Source organism: Sorex araneus, chromosome 1, assembly GCF_027595985.1.
Source record: "Sorex araneus isolate mSorAra2 chromosome 1, mSorAra2.pri, whole genome shotgun sequence".
Classification (NCBI taxonomy): Eukaryota; Metazoa; Chordata; class Mammalia; order Eulipotyphla; family Soricidae; genus Sorex; species Sorex araneus.
Window position 1 is genome coordinate 296,133,380 of NC_073302.1, and position 17,888 is coordinate 296,151,267.

Genomic DNA, 17,888 nt, shown 5'->3' on the forward strand with positions numbered 1-17,888 from the left:
ACTTTTGGTGTACAAGTGCTGAATCAGTTTGTAGATTCATGGTTGATCTTATTCATTCTATTGAGGAATAGTGTTTGTATTGCTCCAAAATCTCCATACTGCAGTTTTAAGCATTCTTTTTTATCATGATATTAAAATAGGTTCCAATGTATCATGAGATTCAATGAGTAGAATCCTGTGTTCTTTGTAGTCTTTTGATTCTAAACTTTAAAAATATTTGCACCTCACAAAGAAAAAAATATTTCACTTCATCATCACCACTAAGATACATACATACACACACATATATATATACACATTTATATGACTAGAAACACCTATTGACTGCTATTAAATTAGGATAAGCATTTATATGAATCTTCGAAAAACATTAGCATCTCCTCAATATTAATCCCAAGCTTTCATTTCAAATCTCCATTACCTTTATTTTACATGAAATTTAAGGTGAATGGGCAATATTCACCTATCCCACATAAATCAGGCTTCAAAATTACCTACATTTTGTGGAATTCTACCAATTAAAACATCAGTTTTTGTTTTTTATTTTTCTAATGGAAGAGAAGTTAGAAAAAAAGTTTCACTGTATCACTCTCATCCCTTTGCTCATGGTTTTGCTCGAGCAGGCACCAGTAACGTCTCCATTGTGGGACTTGTTGTTACTGTTTTTGGCATATTGAATATGCCACGGGTAGCTTGCCAGGTTCTGCCGTATGGGGTAGATACTCTCAGTAGCTTGCCAGGCTCTCCGAGAGGGGCAGAGGAGTTGAACCCGGGTCTACCATGTGAAAAAAAAAAAGTTTATTACTAAAATGTCATTCAAAGGTCAGAGAGATAGGACAGCGGGTAAAATTCTTGCCAGGGCATTATGCGGATTCAGATCTGCTTCGAGCACCATTCGAGTCGTTCCTATGCACAGTAGTGAGCCATAAACACAACTATATGTCGCTCTCAAAGCCAAAAAGCAGAGAAATCAAACAAAATGCCAGTCAAAAGTGCAACCATAATTATAAACTACCTGCAAGGGATGGAGTAGGGCCAATTTTGTATGTGCGAGGCCCTGGGTTTCCTTTCTAGCTCACAGAATAAAATCTGTAAGCAAATTAATGACTGGAGATTTTCCTAATGGTGAGATATAGACTCAGTATGTTGTGTTTGCTTTTGTTTCTGAGATTGCACCCAGCTCTGTCCAGCTCTCCTTTGGGCTAAATCCCGATTTAGTACCTGTAGGCTTCTCTACGAGGTGCCCAGGACATCATGCCATGTCGGGGATGTAACCTGGGCTTCCTACATGCAAATCCTGTGCTCTACCCATTGAACTATTTCTCTGGCCTGTTGACTTAGGTTTGTGTTACCAATTTGAATAAAATGAAAATGTCTATTTATATGATGTATATGATATATATGATATGCATAATGATATACATAATATTATACACGTAATGATATGCATAATATGATATATATCACAAATATAATCATGAATACAGTGAGTTTATGTGATAGGTAATGTATACAGTGAATAGTGATGGTGAATATATGATAATGTATATATGTATATTATATATATGACAATGAAAATATACCCTTTGAGAATATAGGCATTTGGGGGACATACACTAGTTTTAATGTTTAAGTAAGATATATATATACATATATATATACATATATGTATTTTTGCATGTTGCTATAACTCGGTAAAGAACCTAAGACCCTTAGCCTGGCGTTGAAGGGCTGTGGTATATTAGTAAAACTTGCTTTGTTCCTCACATATACTAATGGCTTTCAGGATCTAGGAACGTGGAAATGCCAGTGACATAAGCTAATATCCCAATATAGGTCTATCTCCCTTGTCAAAGACTGGGGCCAGATCACCAAAATAAAGCAGAAAACTACTCAACAGTAACTGTTTTACTCCAGCCAAACAAAACAGAACAAAACAGAGTGAATCTAAACCTTCCTGTCGTGCAGCAAAAGTTGAATGGAAAGTCTAGACTTCCAGGGTAAGAAAACAAGTTTTATTAGAAAACTCAGAAGACTGCTTCTCAGGCTGGTGTTAAGGAAGTAAGGAAAGGTGAGAGGGGGCGCGTTCCTGCTGTGAACTGTGATGCTCCCCATAGTGTCAGAAGAACAAACGATGCCCCCACTGGGCTTTGGGCACCTGTGAGTCGTGTCTCCCCTCTGGCTGGGCTGGGGCATCTGGAGGGCTTGAAGTTTTCCTGGTAGACATGAGACGCGGGACCAACTGTGGTGACTCCTAAGCAATGAGGTCCTCAATCCCACCGCCAGTGTCAACTGTCAGCCGCCAATCTCCAGTTTCCCTCTCGGCCCCGCGCCTGCCTTCTTGACAGGCATTTTTTTAAGTTTGTGTTTCTGTGTTTTCACAATAGTCTTTGTTTTCTTTTTGGGCCATACCGAGTGGTGTTTAGGAACTTATTTCTGGTTCTGTGCTCAGGTATCACTCCTGGAAGGCCTTGGGGGACAATACTGGGTGCCAGGACTCGAACATGAGTCAGCCAAATTCAAGGCAAGCACCCTACACACTTAACTGTCATTCTGGTTCCACAATAATCATTTTATATAAATGTGGGGGTTTAGAGGGTATTATGAGGAGAGTAATAAGAATACGCAATCAACAGTTACAAATCAGGAAAACTGTTAAGCATCGAAGTTAAATTTAAAGAAAGATACACGTTTTTCCCATCCTATATTATTCCATATTTAAACCCTATGGACTTTATTTTAAGGATTCTTGCATAACTAGGGATAAAATGAGTAGTACATTTTAATTCAGGATTAGGATGAAGGTATTATATGAAAATGATCCGGCGATTGTTAATGCACACGAGATAATGAGGTTGGAGTCAGCGGAACTGGTGAAGTAACAGGTGGGGCAAGAAAGGAGAAGACGCCTGGTCACTTTCAGCATCTTTATTGAAAGAATATAAGTAAATTCTTTGAAGCTTAAAGTAAATTTGATTATATACTATTTTGTTTAATTTACTTTACTTTTTTTTAAATAAATTTATTTATTTTTAATTAATGAATCACCATGAGGGTACAGTTACGGATTTATACACATCTGTGCTTATGCTTCCCCCATACAAAGTTCGGGAACCCATCCCTTCACCAGTGCCCATATTCCACCACCAGTAAACTCAGCATCCCTCCCATCCTCCCCAATCCCATCTCCCCCCCACCCCACCCTGTCACTGTGTTAGGGCATTCCCTTCTGTTCTCTCCCTCTAATTAGCGAATTTACTTTACTTTTTAAAGTTAAGTTTGAAGAACCACAGGGTAAGATTTAAGAGAATAGCTTTGTTTGGAAGTATTCAAAATCCTGTAGTAAAATGTCATGAGGGCAATATCAAAATGGAGGAATTTTGTACAAGGTAGTGATTTAGGAAGGATTGGATAAAATACTCAATCAATTGGGAAAAAGATTTGAAAAAAAAGACAAAATCACCGAGAATAATGGGGTCTAGCTAATTGCTCCAATTTCCTGGGCGCCCACAGTGTGATGTTTTGTGGAACGTGCTGATCCTGTTCACATTAGACAGAATTGTAAAGGTGTGTTATGTAATCCCACCACCTGGTAATCAGGAAGCTAATCTGGACACCCCAGCCCAGCTGTGAAGGAGCTTTGTGTGGGTAATTGATGTTATTTTAATGACCTATAAAGTAAGGTTTTTGTTTCTCCTGGTTATCCACCAGGTTTCAGTCTAATTATATGAGCTCTTAAAATGCAAGGGCACTTTTTTGACTGGTGTGAGGAGAGGTGGCAGAACAGGGAGGCAAGAGAGATGAAACTTGGGTAAATGCTGACTGAGAGAGTCACTGGGTTCTGCCAACAGACTGAAAGGGCTGGGAGCCATATGGCCCGAGGAGGGTCCCGGAGAGAAATGCAGTTCTGTAGACTAACTTGATTTTGGCTTGTGAACCTCAAGCAGCTCTGTGCTTCAACTTCAGATTTATAGACATATGAAAATGGGTGTTCTTGATTCTCAGCAACAAACATGAAGAGGACATTAAATATGTGTGATCCAGGTTGACACACATCACTGAGTCAGTCATGGAAACACTGTATCACAGAGAATGATACCACAATCAAGAGTCTACTATGTGGCTGCTTAAATGTTCTCAATATGGTTCTGCATAACAACTCTCTAATAACATTATGTTATATGTGAATTCACCAATTTCATATGCCCTCCTCCTCAACATCCCAAGACAGGATATGAATACATTGAGATCATTCCATTTTTTTCAAATACTTTCCCCAAGTGTATTATTCAATACTTCCTAAATCATTACCTTGAACAAAATACCTCCATTTTGATATTGCCATCATGACATTTTACTACAGGATTTTAAATACTTTCAAACAAAGCTATTCTCTTAAATCTTACCCTGTGGTTCTTCAAATTTAAAGTAAATTAGTAAATTTAATCCTATACTATTTTCCAAAGTCTTAAATATTTCTTCTTCAAGTCACATGTAATGTTTAAATCATATATCATAAAATAACTCATTCAATTTTAAACAAAAATGTTTTAAGATTTTTAAAGCATTTTTCAAATTGACTATAATTTTGGAAGGACAAATTTTAACATCAGTCCTTCAAAATTTTGTTTTCACTGCCCACTTTTTATTAATTATTGTGTAGAAGCTCATATCAAAAGCAACATCATTCTGATATACAATCAAGGTATAAAGTCATAGAATAATTAGGTTCATTTACTCATTGGTATATTTAGTCTTTAATTTTGCCATGTATTTTCTTAATGGTGAAAGTAAAATGAAATTATTACTTTGGAGTTTGGAACCTGATTGAAAAACAAATTTATAGTGATTTTGAATTTGATGTTTATCATATAGGTCAATGGTCAGCTAATTTAAATCATGCATGCAGTATTCCTTTTATTTTCAGGTTTGTTTGCAAATAATGGAGGTAGCACGAGGATTCAATTTTTATCAGCTTCTATGGCATTGGGATATTGTAAAAAATAAATTCATTTATACAGTGATTAGCTTTGAAATCAAGGCTCACAAAGAATATGACTGACCAGAAAGCAGATGAGATAGGTGAGTGGGTAGCTTCCCACCCTCTGAGGCACCATCATCAGGAGTCCATTTCTCTCTCCAGCTAGAGGCCGGGGAAATAGAGTCTCCCATGGTTTTGTAGAACAGAAACACAAAGACTCTTGCAAGGTATCTTAGAGATGGCTGCTCTTCATAAACCCCCCAACTGGGCCAAAGGAGCATGAGTGTACCCTCCTAGATCCTTACCCAAACTCCATTCTACTTCACATCCTGGCATCAACTAGCCCATGTATTGGTCAATGGCTAGAGAACACCCCCAGTAGGTCAGCTCAGATCTCAGGCGGAGCAAAGACCATAACCCTGGGCTTTACCCTGCCCCAGTGGGTAACAAAATGGCAACTGAAAGCAGTTGCCAATTGGGATGCCGTGGAGAGAGAAGCCATGAGAATTTTGTCATCTGTCATATAGACAGGAATCAATGCAGAGCTCATCTAGTCAATGGGAAATCTGAGAATACCTCAGAGTCCCTAGCAGGGCTGAGAGAAGGTACTTCATTCCCAAAGTCACTTAGTAAAGCTTGGGAGAGAAGACCAATACTGAAATGCTCCAAATTCTAAAACCCTGAAAAAATCAGGATATCAGATATCCACCTCAGGGATATAACAATGTTCCAGGAAGTGACCTCAAAACCAAAAGTATGTGTCATTACCTGATAAAGAAACCAACTATTTTATCAATATGCAATACATTATTTTTTTTTACCGTCACAGTTTTTAAGGTTTTTTTGTTGTTGTTCATTTCCTCATTATCATCTTCCTTGGTGTGTAATTTATTTCTGTAGTGCTCTTTTTTTGATTATGTTCTCATTTCTGATTGAGTTTTATATACTGAAGAAAGGAAATGTGAGAGGCTAGTGCAATAGCACAGCAGGCAGGGTGTTTGCCTTGCACTCGGACGACCGGGATTTGATTCCCAGCATCCCATATGGTCCCTTGAGTACCACCAGGTGTAATTCCTGAATGCAGAGCCAGAACTAACACAAGTGCATTGCCGGGAGTGAACCCCCCCTCCCAGCAAAAAAAAAAAAAAAAGAATGGAAATTTGATTGTGGTTCATTTGACAATGACTAAATTTGCAATCTTCACATCATGTCTCTGAGCTTCAAATTTCAAATTTGAAAATCAGAGACCCCTGCTGTGAGGAGTGGAAGGGAAAAGTGCATGCCCCTATTTTGGACATCTGTATGAAGTCCAATTTTATCCTAGTAAAATAAGAAGATGCAGGAATGACTTTTTTATGAATATATTTTTAGTTTTGATTCTTTTAAAATCTGTTGCATTTTCAGTCCAACGACTTCCCAACCCCTCAATCTTCATTTTCAGCAAAATACATAGTACTGTATCACTTTCATCCCATTGCTCATCGATTTACTCGAGCGGGCACCAGTAATGTGTCCATTGTGAGACTTGTTACTGTTTTTGACATACTGAATATGCCCCGGGGATCTTGCCAGGCTCTGCTGTGTGTGGGGGGATACTCTCAGTAGCTTGCCAGGCTCTCGAGAGGGACGGAGGAATATTCCATGGGTCCTCAGGGCCAATCTAAATACATAAAAAAGAAAATAATAATAAGGAGGAAAAGAGTAATAAAAGTAGGGCAGGAAGGAGGGAGGGATGATGGAAGGAAAGAAAAATGATTCTATGACTAGTTGCAAGAGAGAGAGAGTTCAGCAGGCAAAGCTTGTTTGTGGCTGAACTGGATTCACCCTCTAGCACCACACATGGTCTCCTGAGTGCCTCCAGATCACAGAGTTTGGAGTAACTGCTGACCATAGGTGTGGTAACCAAAAATAAAAATCTAGGTTTCCAAAGATTCTGACTTTCTCAGAGTTGCAAGCTTACAGGGCAATATAGGGCAATGGCCATGACATAAGCCTTTATATTGCCACTAACATTGCACTATATCATTAACAGATATCTGATGCACAGAAAAGTAATAAAAACATCCCTAATCTTTAATTAAAAATATTTCTTACCATGTTCTTAAAATATCAGACAAAAATGAACATATTTGAAATATGAGAATCAAGAACTTTTTATCTGATACATCAACGTACTGATCAGTGAACTCAGATTTCCCTAGCTGAGAAATATGATGACTTTCCAAATCATTATAAGAAAATTCATTTTTTAAAGTAAGTTTGATGTATATATTTTTCCAGATGGTTCCAAACTCTAGCAATCTTACTGTAAATACCAGAGTTTTCTTTTAGGTGATCATATTATATTATATGACCATGATAGGAAATAGCATTTAGAACCTACAGATCCTTCAATTATCACTTGGTTGCTGATGAAATAATAAATAAATTATCTGAAGTACTTCAGAAGAAATCTTGGCCTTTCTATGGATTGTGTATAACTTGGTTTCTCCTAAAGCTTGTAGAAACATTGCAAGGATTTTATTTATTCTACTAAATTCCATGAACTACATAGCTTTCCCATCAGCTTAAATAGCTATTCCATATTGCTTTGCTCGGCCACGACTTTTCAAAAGTAACTAATAAACAGAAGACATAGTTAAATGAGCCATAGTCATCTTCCCCTACCTGGCCCCTAGGAGTCATCTTTCTTTCATTAAAATAATCTTTTGAGATGCAGATGGGGAAAAGAATGCAAATAAATATAAATCACATGTTAAAAAGAAAAAGCTCTGAGACTATCATAAAAATCACAGCTGAGAGCCGGGGCCAGTGCTTGGCTCCGGCCGGCCGGGTTTTCGGCCCGGGTGCGCAAGCCTCTGCAGAGCCGGTGGATGTGGAACGAACGGGAACCAGAGACAGCTTTAGGAATTGGGGTTCCAGCAAGTGCTTGCACCCATGTATGGAGACTGTGAACTATCTTTGGCTACATGCTGTTCCAGGAAGGGAAATGATTCATTTTCAAACTTAAATCTTCGCGGACTTAATTACTATAATACAGAAATTGTAAACCGCGCGGCTGCACGACATTTTATCTCTTCATTCTCATCAGTGGAAAACTTATTATCAAATATTTCCCTGTTAATAGAGCTGTATTCTTAGGGGATAAATTCCAACAAAAATAGTGAGTCTGTTTTGAAACTCTAACAACAATAGTGAGTTATGTGTTGAAATCTGGAATGTAATCAAGGTAAAGAGAAAAGGAAGTGAAATGATCACTCACGTACGGGGTGGGTTGGGGGATGAGGGGTGGGATGTATACTTTTTTGTTTGTTTGTTTTGTTTTTGCTTTTGTTTTTGTTTTTATTGGTGGTGGAATATGGGCACTGGTGAAGGGATGGGTGTTTGAGCATTTTGTAACTGAGATATAAGCCTGAGAACTTTGTAACCTTCCACTTGGTGATTCAATAAAGTAAATTAAAAAAAAAAAAAGAAAATCACAACTGAAAATGAAACCAGCCAGTTAGGAAGGAGATAGAAGCTGTTGAGTTAAGCTTGCATGATCTGAGCTATGGCCCTCAATATGTTAGCCAGTTATGGACAACACTTCTTCCAGCTCCCAGGGAGTGGGCCTAGAGGTGAATTATTTATGGGCCTCATGAATGCTGAGGTCACACCTGCATGGGGCTTGGCTTGTGGCCACTGCAGACTCAGTACATGCTGGGTATAGAAGGCAGAGGCCTGATTTCCCATCAGAGATGGTCCACGGTGGGCTTCTGGGGTCTCTCTCTTCCATTACCTATTGAAGGGGGTTCTCAAACCTTTCCCTTCTTGTCACACCCTCAACTCACTTTGCAATACTCTCTTTTAAAAAGACTAGATGTACAGGGTTCTTAATAGGGAACAGTGATCCTTTTCCACGTTCTTGTTTCCATTTTGAAAGATCTTTCCCAAATTTAGAAACTAAGAATTCATAATTTAGGGGCTGGAGCGATAGCACAGTGGGTAGGGCATTTGCCTTGCATGCGGCTAACCCGGGTTCTAATCCCAGCATCTCATATGGTCCCCTGAGCACCTCAAGGGGTAATTCCTGAGTGAAGAGCCAGGAGAAACCCCTGTGCATCAGCTGGGTGTGACCCAAAAACAAAAACAAAAAAAAAGAATTCTTAATTTAACCACATAATTTATTTAGGGTATCTTACCATACATTTGGAAATATCACATGCATACATATCCCCAAATAGTAACAACTGTACCCTATTCAGCATCTAATAGAAACAGCCACATATACTTACAGATGTGGCTCAGTGTTGTTGTTATTCTTTATAATCCTGTTCATCACACAGAGCCCTTCACATCTCTTTCCACACCTCTAGCGATATTCTGATACATAGACTGCAGATGACCATGTAAAAGATTCTACGAGTTAGTAGTTCACGAGGGTAGAAGAGTTTGTAGTGGTAATTTCCTTGAAATTATTGGCATACATGGTTTTATTCAAGGATTATACAGAAGCAAGCACTGTCAAGCTGTGGAGATACAGTGTCACCTTTTGCATGAAGAGGTATTGTTGCCTTATCCATATAAATCCCCTGATTAAGTTATAAAGAATTCCTAGACTCCCATTCATATTAATAAAGAACTGATCCTTGGGAAATGGTCAGAATCCTTGTAGTTACCATTCTACCATAAGAAGATACATGAACTTCCTGTAACTCTGAAGATGACTTCCACCTTAAATTGCCCTTAATAGAAGCATATACTATAGAATTGACCATGGTCTGTAAAAATATCAATACTAACTAAGAGAAAATGGGATACACAGAAGGGGCCAGGGCGGAGGAGGAGAGTGAGGAGGAGAGTGAAGGTGTTGGAACACAGCGTTTGGTAGAGCAGCAGGTAGGGAGGAAGAAGGGACGGCTGGCTCGGCGCCCGCTCGTGCTGAGAAGTGGCCTCAGTGTGGGAATCCGGTTAGAAGCTGTGGAGAGAGGAAGATGCCAAACAATACCCTCCTGCCTTTTCATCTCTTGCTTTCCAATTAATTATCAAAAACCTGCCTTCTGTCACTTTGGAGGGAGGTATTGTGAGCAGATGGAGAGGCTGGTGGCTTGATTGTATCTCTATTCTTATCTGCTATAATGTTTTAGATTTACTTATTGAGAAAGACCAACTGAATCCCGGGGTTTAAAGCAGGACATATAAGTGTAAACATATGGATGCTAGCAGCTGAGTGTTAAACGTGTGTAACATCATCTCTTTCTTTATACCAAGATGTCAATAGCCCAACAAATATTGTGGCGATGTTGTGAATATTGTGAATCCACACCCCCCTATTTTATTTATGTCCTTTTTTAATAGAGATTACCAAATCAGAATTGGACATCTCTTAAGTATATGCCGGACTCCAATGGATTGGAGGCTTCATGACATCTCCATCTATAGTTGTCATCTCAAATATACTGCATAGAGACAGTGAACAATGATTGAATAAAGAAATGAAATCAATAAATATTAGCCAAGTAAATGAGCAACTGATGTGAAATTAATGGAAGTGTCATTAAAAAATGAAATTCCAATAGAAGTCAAAATAGGGGATGCATCAGTGAATGGGAGATTCTGAATAGAAAGAAAATGTAGGTTGGCCTTGCACAAGCAATTTGTTATTCAGAATGATTGGGAGAAAAAGAGAAAGTGTGAATTCATCTTATGATTTTGTTGCTGTTATATGAGCCATACATACCCCGTGGTGCTGAGGAATCAAATCAAGGACCCCATACATGTCAGACAAGTAGGCATGCATTCGAGGACCAATCTCATTTCCGTGCAATCCTTCATTTTGGGGAATTTTCATATTCCCTATCTCCCCTCCTTTTCCAAATAGGTCACATAATAAGAACTTGGGAGATAGAATAAATTGTAGAGTCAGTGTCCTGGATATGAGAGACCCTGAGTGTGAGTCCTGCCAGCAAGTACCCTACCTAGATTGTCGCTCCATCTACGTCAGTTGCCTCCAAATGCCGTCCACATCACACTTACCAGCAGTGCGTTACTGGAGTGGTTGTGAGCTGTCTCTTATATCCGTAGGTGCCGGGTATAGGCCCTATAAAATTGCCAGGAGAGTTTGCCATTGTTGACTACAGGAGGGACACAGCCTGGAAGAGCCACCTGTCTTGCCGGATATGCAGGGATGCAGACTTATCAGCCTCGTGGTGAGTTTCTCTTTTCAACACTCTAAGTTAGACTTATCAGCTGCTTTGCAGTTGTGATGGGCCAGAGAGAAATTCTGCCTTGACAAATTATGAAACAACTGGCTCAACACTGAAAGTAGAAACAGTTAAGCTCCTGGGCTTGGGCGAAATGATTAAGGGCACAGGCACAGATAGTTCTGACAGAAAAGTAGAGACATGAGGGCACTGTCTCCTACATACGTGGGTGGGGATGGAATTTCTATCGCTAATGGAGAATGCAGGAAAGAATTGCCCATGGATCTGGGTAGATGAGGCTGTGCAGGGTGGGAAAGTAAGTTTTAAAAGTCATTAACAATATGAAATACCAGACATTTCTGACAAATATAGAGTTAAAAACCCCTCAGGGTATCAAAATCCTATATGCACAATTTTTCTGGCAAGTGGAGTGAATGTAAACAGGGACAGAAGTTTTCTCATTGGCGTTGAGTCAAAGGAGTTGCAGAGGCAGTTTGTGGAGGATGGTGGAAATGCTCTAAAGCTCTCTGGGAGGATGTGCGCCCAGGTCTGATGGGACACCAGGTGCAGTGGGAGAGACCGACATCCTGTGGGGAGCAGTCAGGCACACGAACTCAGGTGCAGGCTACCCCAGGAGAATCGTGACCCCGAACGCCTATCAGTAACAAATAATTACAAATAATGCTTGGGGCACATCTAGATAAAATTTAACTAATGTGTGTTTTAAACATTGGTGTTCTCCTTACTGAGTAGTTATCATATCTTTTATTTTATTGGGGCATGGGTGCTGGGATTGAATCCGGGACTCATGCATACGATTCTAAGGTGTGCGTAGAGTTGAAAAATGCATCTCTACGGAATCTCTGAATAGAGCCTAGGAAAGGAAGGCTTCCCCAAGAGTCTGGCTTCTCTCACAAAGCAAATGCCTAAGAGAACTGCATATCTGTTATTTTTTGAGGTGAAGAGAGAAAGCAGAGAGAACTTCTAGAATGAGGCAGGGAAGCAGGTGGGACTGGTAGGAATAATCTCGACCTCCAGAGAGACCCTGGGCTGATGCCACAGCAACAGGAGGGCAATCTCCACAGTTTCTGTATCTAGAAGGGCTGCTGTCCGCCCAGAAGCTGAGCACTTCCAGCTTGGGGAGACCTCGGGTGATGTCTGACTCTTTCACCAGAGTCTCCTTGAGAAGACAGAGGAGCAGCTCCCCTTGACCCCCCGCCCCCGAGATTTCATGGACCCAGTCACTAGGTCTCCATCATTTATGTTCATAGCTATAAGCTGCTCCTCTTCAGTTTCTTGGTGGTGGAATGATCTGTGATGCCATGTCCCCCAACTCAGGACTCAGTCTCCAAACATGGCGAATGTAAATGTGTTTGTCCTCCTCTGCAAAGTGAAACACTTTGTTCTCTACCGAGTTGAAATGAGATCCACATAAAAGTGATGACCCATCATTACATTCCCGTCCCCCTGAGAAATTTAATCTGAGTTTATTTTTCACATAGTAATTTTCAGTGGCATTGAAAAAATCCCTCTGTCCTGGTTTCAAATCCCCTGAGTTCCCAAGTCTTGGGAATATTAGAAATATTTCACTTTGAAAAAGAGGAGCAGAGACAAAGTGAAAGAAATACATATCTACAATAAGGAGTTCAGACATTAATACACTTAAAAGCAGATCACAGGCCACTTTGGAAGTCGAACAAGGCAAAATATGGAAACAACCTAATGAATGAGGAACTTAATGGCAAAGACACTAGTTTGTGGCTTATTTTTAAATGAGGTTAGGTTTATTTTTAATTTTTTTAAAGATTTTTGTGGTGAGGGGAGGACCACCCTGCACTGCCCAGGGGTCACTGCTATCTTGCACTCAGGAATCACTCTCAGCGGCGCTCAGGGGACCATACGGGATGCTGGGATGCCGGGGCTTGAACTCAGCTGCGTGCATAATTACACTTTTTCTTTCTTTTTTTAAAAAAAATTTTATTAAGCCACCATGAGGTATAGTTACAAAGTTTTGATGTCTGATATTCAGCTATACAGTGATCGATCACCCACCCCTCCCTCCACCAGTGCAAACATTCTACCTCCAATATCCCCATTATACCTTCCACTTCCATCCCAGTCCCTACCCAGCCTCTACGGCAGGCAATTGCTCAGACTAAAGCAACTATAAGTTGCCACATCAACAGCATTTGTGTGCATCTGCATATTCTTTTCTCTACCTGCCCCATCATTTGGTAAACGTTGTTAGGTACATTGACATGCTTGTTCTATTTTACCTATTTCTTTGCTTTTTCATTACGGGTGGGTACACTTAGAAGTGCCCAGGGCTTACTCCAGGCTCTGTACCCAGGGATCATTCCTGGAATCCCTTAGGGGACCCTATACTGTATCAAGGATTGAACCAAGGTTAGTCCCATGCAAGGCAAAAGGGCCTTAAACACTGCACTATCTCTTGTTCCCACCAATTCTTTAAACATATACGCTTTTATGCGCAGGAATTTGGATGTTGGCCACTGGTAGTTATGTCTGAATAAAAAACCCTAGACCAGTAACTGTTGGCTGCTTGATATTTGTGTGAATAGCAAATGTGAATCCAAAGCATGAACAGGCATCAGTATCGGCACAGACAAAAAAACGATGCACACAGCACAGCAGCTGTGGATGGGGCTATTTTTTAGTTTCTTTTATTGCATTATATAAAAGTATATCTCCTCCCCTTAATGTGGGTTTTCTGTTAAAAAATAAAATAAAGAAACAAACAAAAAGCAACAACAACAACAACAACAAATGTGTTTCTAGGGCCAGATCAATAGTACAGCACGAAGGAAACTTGCCTTGAGTGCAGTTGATCTGGATTCAACTCCTTGCACCACAGTCTCCAAACCCTATCAAGGAGGGACCCCTGAGCTCAGAATCAGGAGAGATGCCTGAGCACTGGTGGTTGTGGCCCCCAAAGCAAAATAAAACAAATGGTCATTTTATTTTCCCAAGGAAAGTTAGAGTGTCTGGAGTCATCTCATTGCAAGAAAGCACCCGTGATGGTTTACAAACCAAAGGAGATTGTCTGGGTTAGTGCCCAGTGGTGCTGATGGGGACACTGATACAGTACTAGTTTGCTCCTATGTTAACTCAGTCCTGCTCACCACCCTGAGTCCTATGCAAGCTTCCTTCCTTCTAACGCCATTGGAAGGGAGAAGTGCCCACAGATCAGAGCAAGCAGGGTTTCAGCACAGAAAGTCTGCTAGCCAGTGAGGCTGTCCCGCATATAAGCTAGGTCAGGGACCTTATATGGTCTGAATAAAGGGAATCAGTTGGCAATTGGCTTCAGATATATTTTAGACTAACCTACAGCCAATGGCATCATTTGCCTTCTATTTAGAACAATGCTAGGAGAAAGGCTCTTTTGAGGCCCAAATCAATGCTGCATTATTGTTATTAAATGCTTTTAATTTTTGTTAAAAAGAAGAAAATGAAATATAGCCATGGCGGTTACGGTATTGAATGGAAAGACTGAAACCAGCATCAGTTGAGAAGTGCTTTATTTTAAAATCCCTCCTAGTTGGTGTTGGTTGCCCTAAAAAATATCTTCGCTTCTTCCTGAAGCCTGGGGTTGGAGCCAGTGCATGCCCACAGCAAGGCCAGGGTTAGCCCTTGGCCTGCGACACAAGGGATTCATTACAGTTGTTTGTGCAGCCTCTCAATCTGTTATGACAACAAATGAGGCTCTGATTTAATTCAATCAAATTGAAAAATAATTACAAGTATACAAGTATTTTCTTTCTTTCTCTCCTTCCCTTTCTTTCTTTCTTTCTTTCTTTCTTTCTTTCTTTCTTTCTTTCTTTCTTTCTTTCTTTCTTTCTTTCTTTCTTTCTTTCTTTCTTTCCTTCTTTCTTCTTTCTTTCTTCTTTTTTCTTTCATATTTTTTGTTCCATCTCCAAGCTAACTTTCATTAGATGGTCTAGAAATAAATAAAACAATCTGAGGAAGCTACTTTTATTTCTTTCAGTGCTATCTTTAATAAAATTTAGTATAACATTTTATTCTTAATATAAAATCTTTTCTGACACAGATAAAAATATTCCCATTTTTAACTCTTCCCGTTTTAAACTACAGTATTTAACTATGTTTTTCATTTGTCTCCTAACTGTGATCTTGTCTGTCGGCCCGGACTTGGAAACAGAGTTTGAGATGGTTCAAAAGAACTAGGGAAAAATTTGCTGCTCTCTATACAAAATATTGATTTCTTTTCAATTTTTCAAGTATCCAAATGTAGAAATGTATCCACTATGATTAATATCTGCAGTTGAATGCTTCAAATTAGCAAAAAAAAATAACACTGGTAATGGGGGCCACGCTTTGAGGAGAACATTCTGGAACCCCATCACCCAGCACACCTTCAGCCATGAAACCCCTTTTCTCCCAGATCCCTTTCAGCTCTGTCTCCCAAACCTGGAAAGCCATGTGCTATGTGACACACCAGGGAATATCACATACTGGCACCATTTACAGGGGTGTAATTGGGGAAAACTGGCCACTTCGTCCTTCCAGACTCAAAGATTAGAGAATCCTAGTCTACATGCACAACCCCTCCCAGACTGGTGGCTAGGGGACAGTCCCAGTGTTTGGCATGCCCTGTGACCACAGATAGTAATTGACCAAATCCACAGAATGTTGTTCAATATTCCAAATGGATTGCTCAGCTAGATGCTTCTATATCCAAGTATAGATGGAGAATGCAAAGACCTGGGCTCAGACTGTGGAGAAATTGCTCTGCCATGAAGAGAAACACTCAAAACTCTTTATATACCCAAGGCATCTTGTAATAAAAGATGACAACAAAGCTCAGTGTCGGCCCCCTGCCCTCTGACCTTTCAATATGCTCAGGAAAGTATGATAATACCTATCTACCCAGATGAAGATAAAATAGATTTACCACTATTTCAAGTAGACTCCGACCTTGTAGAACAGCCATGTGCATACACATACATGTTGCACACACACATGCCTATATGCAAAGAACTGAATCTAATCTTATTAGTCTATTTTTTCACAGTAGAATGTTAAAATCTATTTGCTGAACTTTCACAATATTCACTGTCACTGTCATCCCGTTGCTCATCAATTTGTTCGAGCGGGCACCTAACGTCTTTCATTGAGAGACTTAATGTTACTCTTTTTGGAATATCCAATACACACAGGTAGCTTGCCAGGCTCTGTCGTGCGGGCTCCATACTCTCGGTAGCTTGCCGTGCTCTCTGAGGGGGGCCGAGGAATCGAACTCAGGTCAACCGAGTGAAAGGCGAAAGCCCAACCACTGTGCTATAGCTTTAGCCCATTATTATTAATGTAACTACAGATATTTTAATATCAGGGAGCATCCATCTATAAAAAAAGAAATGTTGATTTATAAAAAACACCCGGGAGGAGAGGTGTGCTGAAAGTAGACAACGGGTCAAACACGATGGCCTCTCAGAATCTGTATTTCAAACCATAATGCCCCAAAGTAGAGAGATAGAATAAAGGAAAGTGCCTGTCACAAAGACAGGGGGTGATGTGGGGTGGGGATGGTGAGAGGGATACTGGGGACACTGGCCTTGGGAAATGTACACTGGTGGGAGGATGGGTGTTTGATCATTGCATGACTGAAACTCAATCAAGAAAGATTTGTAACTATCTGATGGTGATTCAATAAAAAATTAAAAATTAAAAAAGAGATGAATTGAACTACTCTTTAACTGTATGAATAATTCTATTCATAGAAGATGCATCATTTCATCTTTTTTGGGGAAGTTCAGGGTTCGCAATCAGCAGTGCTCAGAAATTGCTTCTGGCCATGACCTCAGACAGTACTCTTGGCAGTGCTTGGGGGACTAGAAGTGGTGCTGAGTAGTGAATCCAGGTCAGGGATATGCAAGGCAAGCACACTTCCTGCTGCAATATCTCTCCGGCCTGCATCGTTTCACCTTAAAGAAAGCAATAATCCTGACAAACAGACACAAGAAGAAAAGATAACAATGAAATGAGTTTTCTGTCTGAAATGAAGACAGCTCAAAGTATGGCAAAGTTAAACGGAGAACTACACACTTTCCAAACTCCTTAAAAGCAAATTAGTGACTGATGGCAGTAGAACAGTGAGCTCTCGGAGTTCATCTGCTTAATTAACTTGTCTTAATTTAGAATGTATGTGCACACTATAAGGTGAGATGCAGTCCTGAAATATAAACACATTAAAAGTTCATTGGATTTTATTGCTGGCTTCTTGAATCGAAAGATAAATGTAATTTTGCTTGCGATAACAAGCTTTGTGGAAAAAGTAGTTTGAATATCTTTATTCAAAGGCTGCCCCTTTCATCGCTATCTTTCAAGACTTACAAATTTTAAGTACTCAAGTAAGAGAAGGATATGAATATTTACATAAAAATGAAGTCATTGTGAAAAGAAGTGGAAGGAAAGATTTCTACTTAAATTTCATTTTTTTTTGTCTTCCTTCAAGGGGAGTTATTTTGCTTCTGATCATTTATTTCAGGGATGCCAAGCTACTTGTGAGTGTTGGATAACATATCACGCCAACTTTTCCCGACATTCTTATTGCAATGAAAACACATTTCTGAAGGAAGAGTCAGCATGTACAACATCAGCTCCCCAAAACACAGCCAGAGCCAACTAACTGTGACTACCCAGGGTGGAACGTCCCCCGATAACCCCATTCATCTCACGATGGGGCT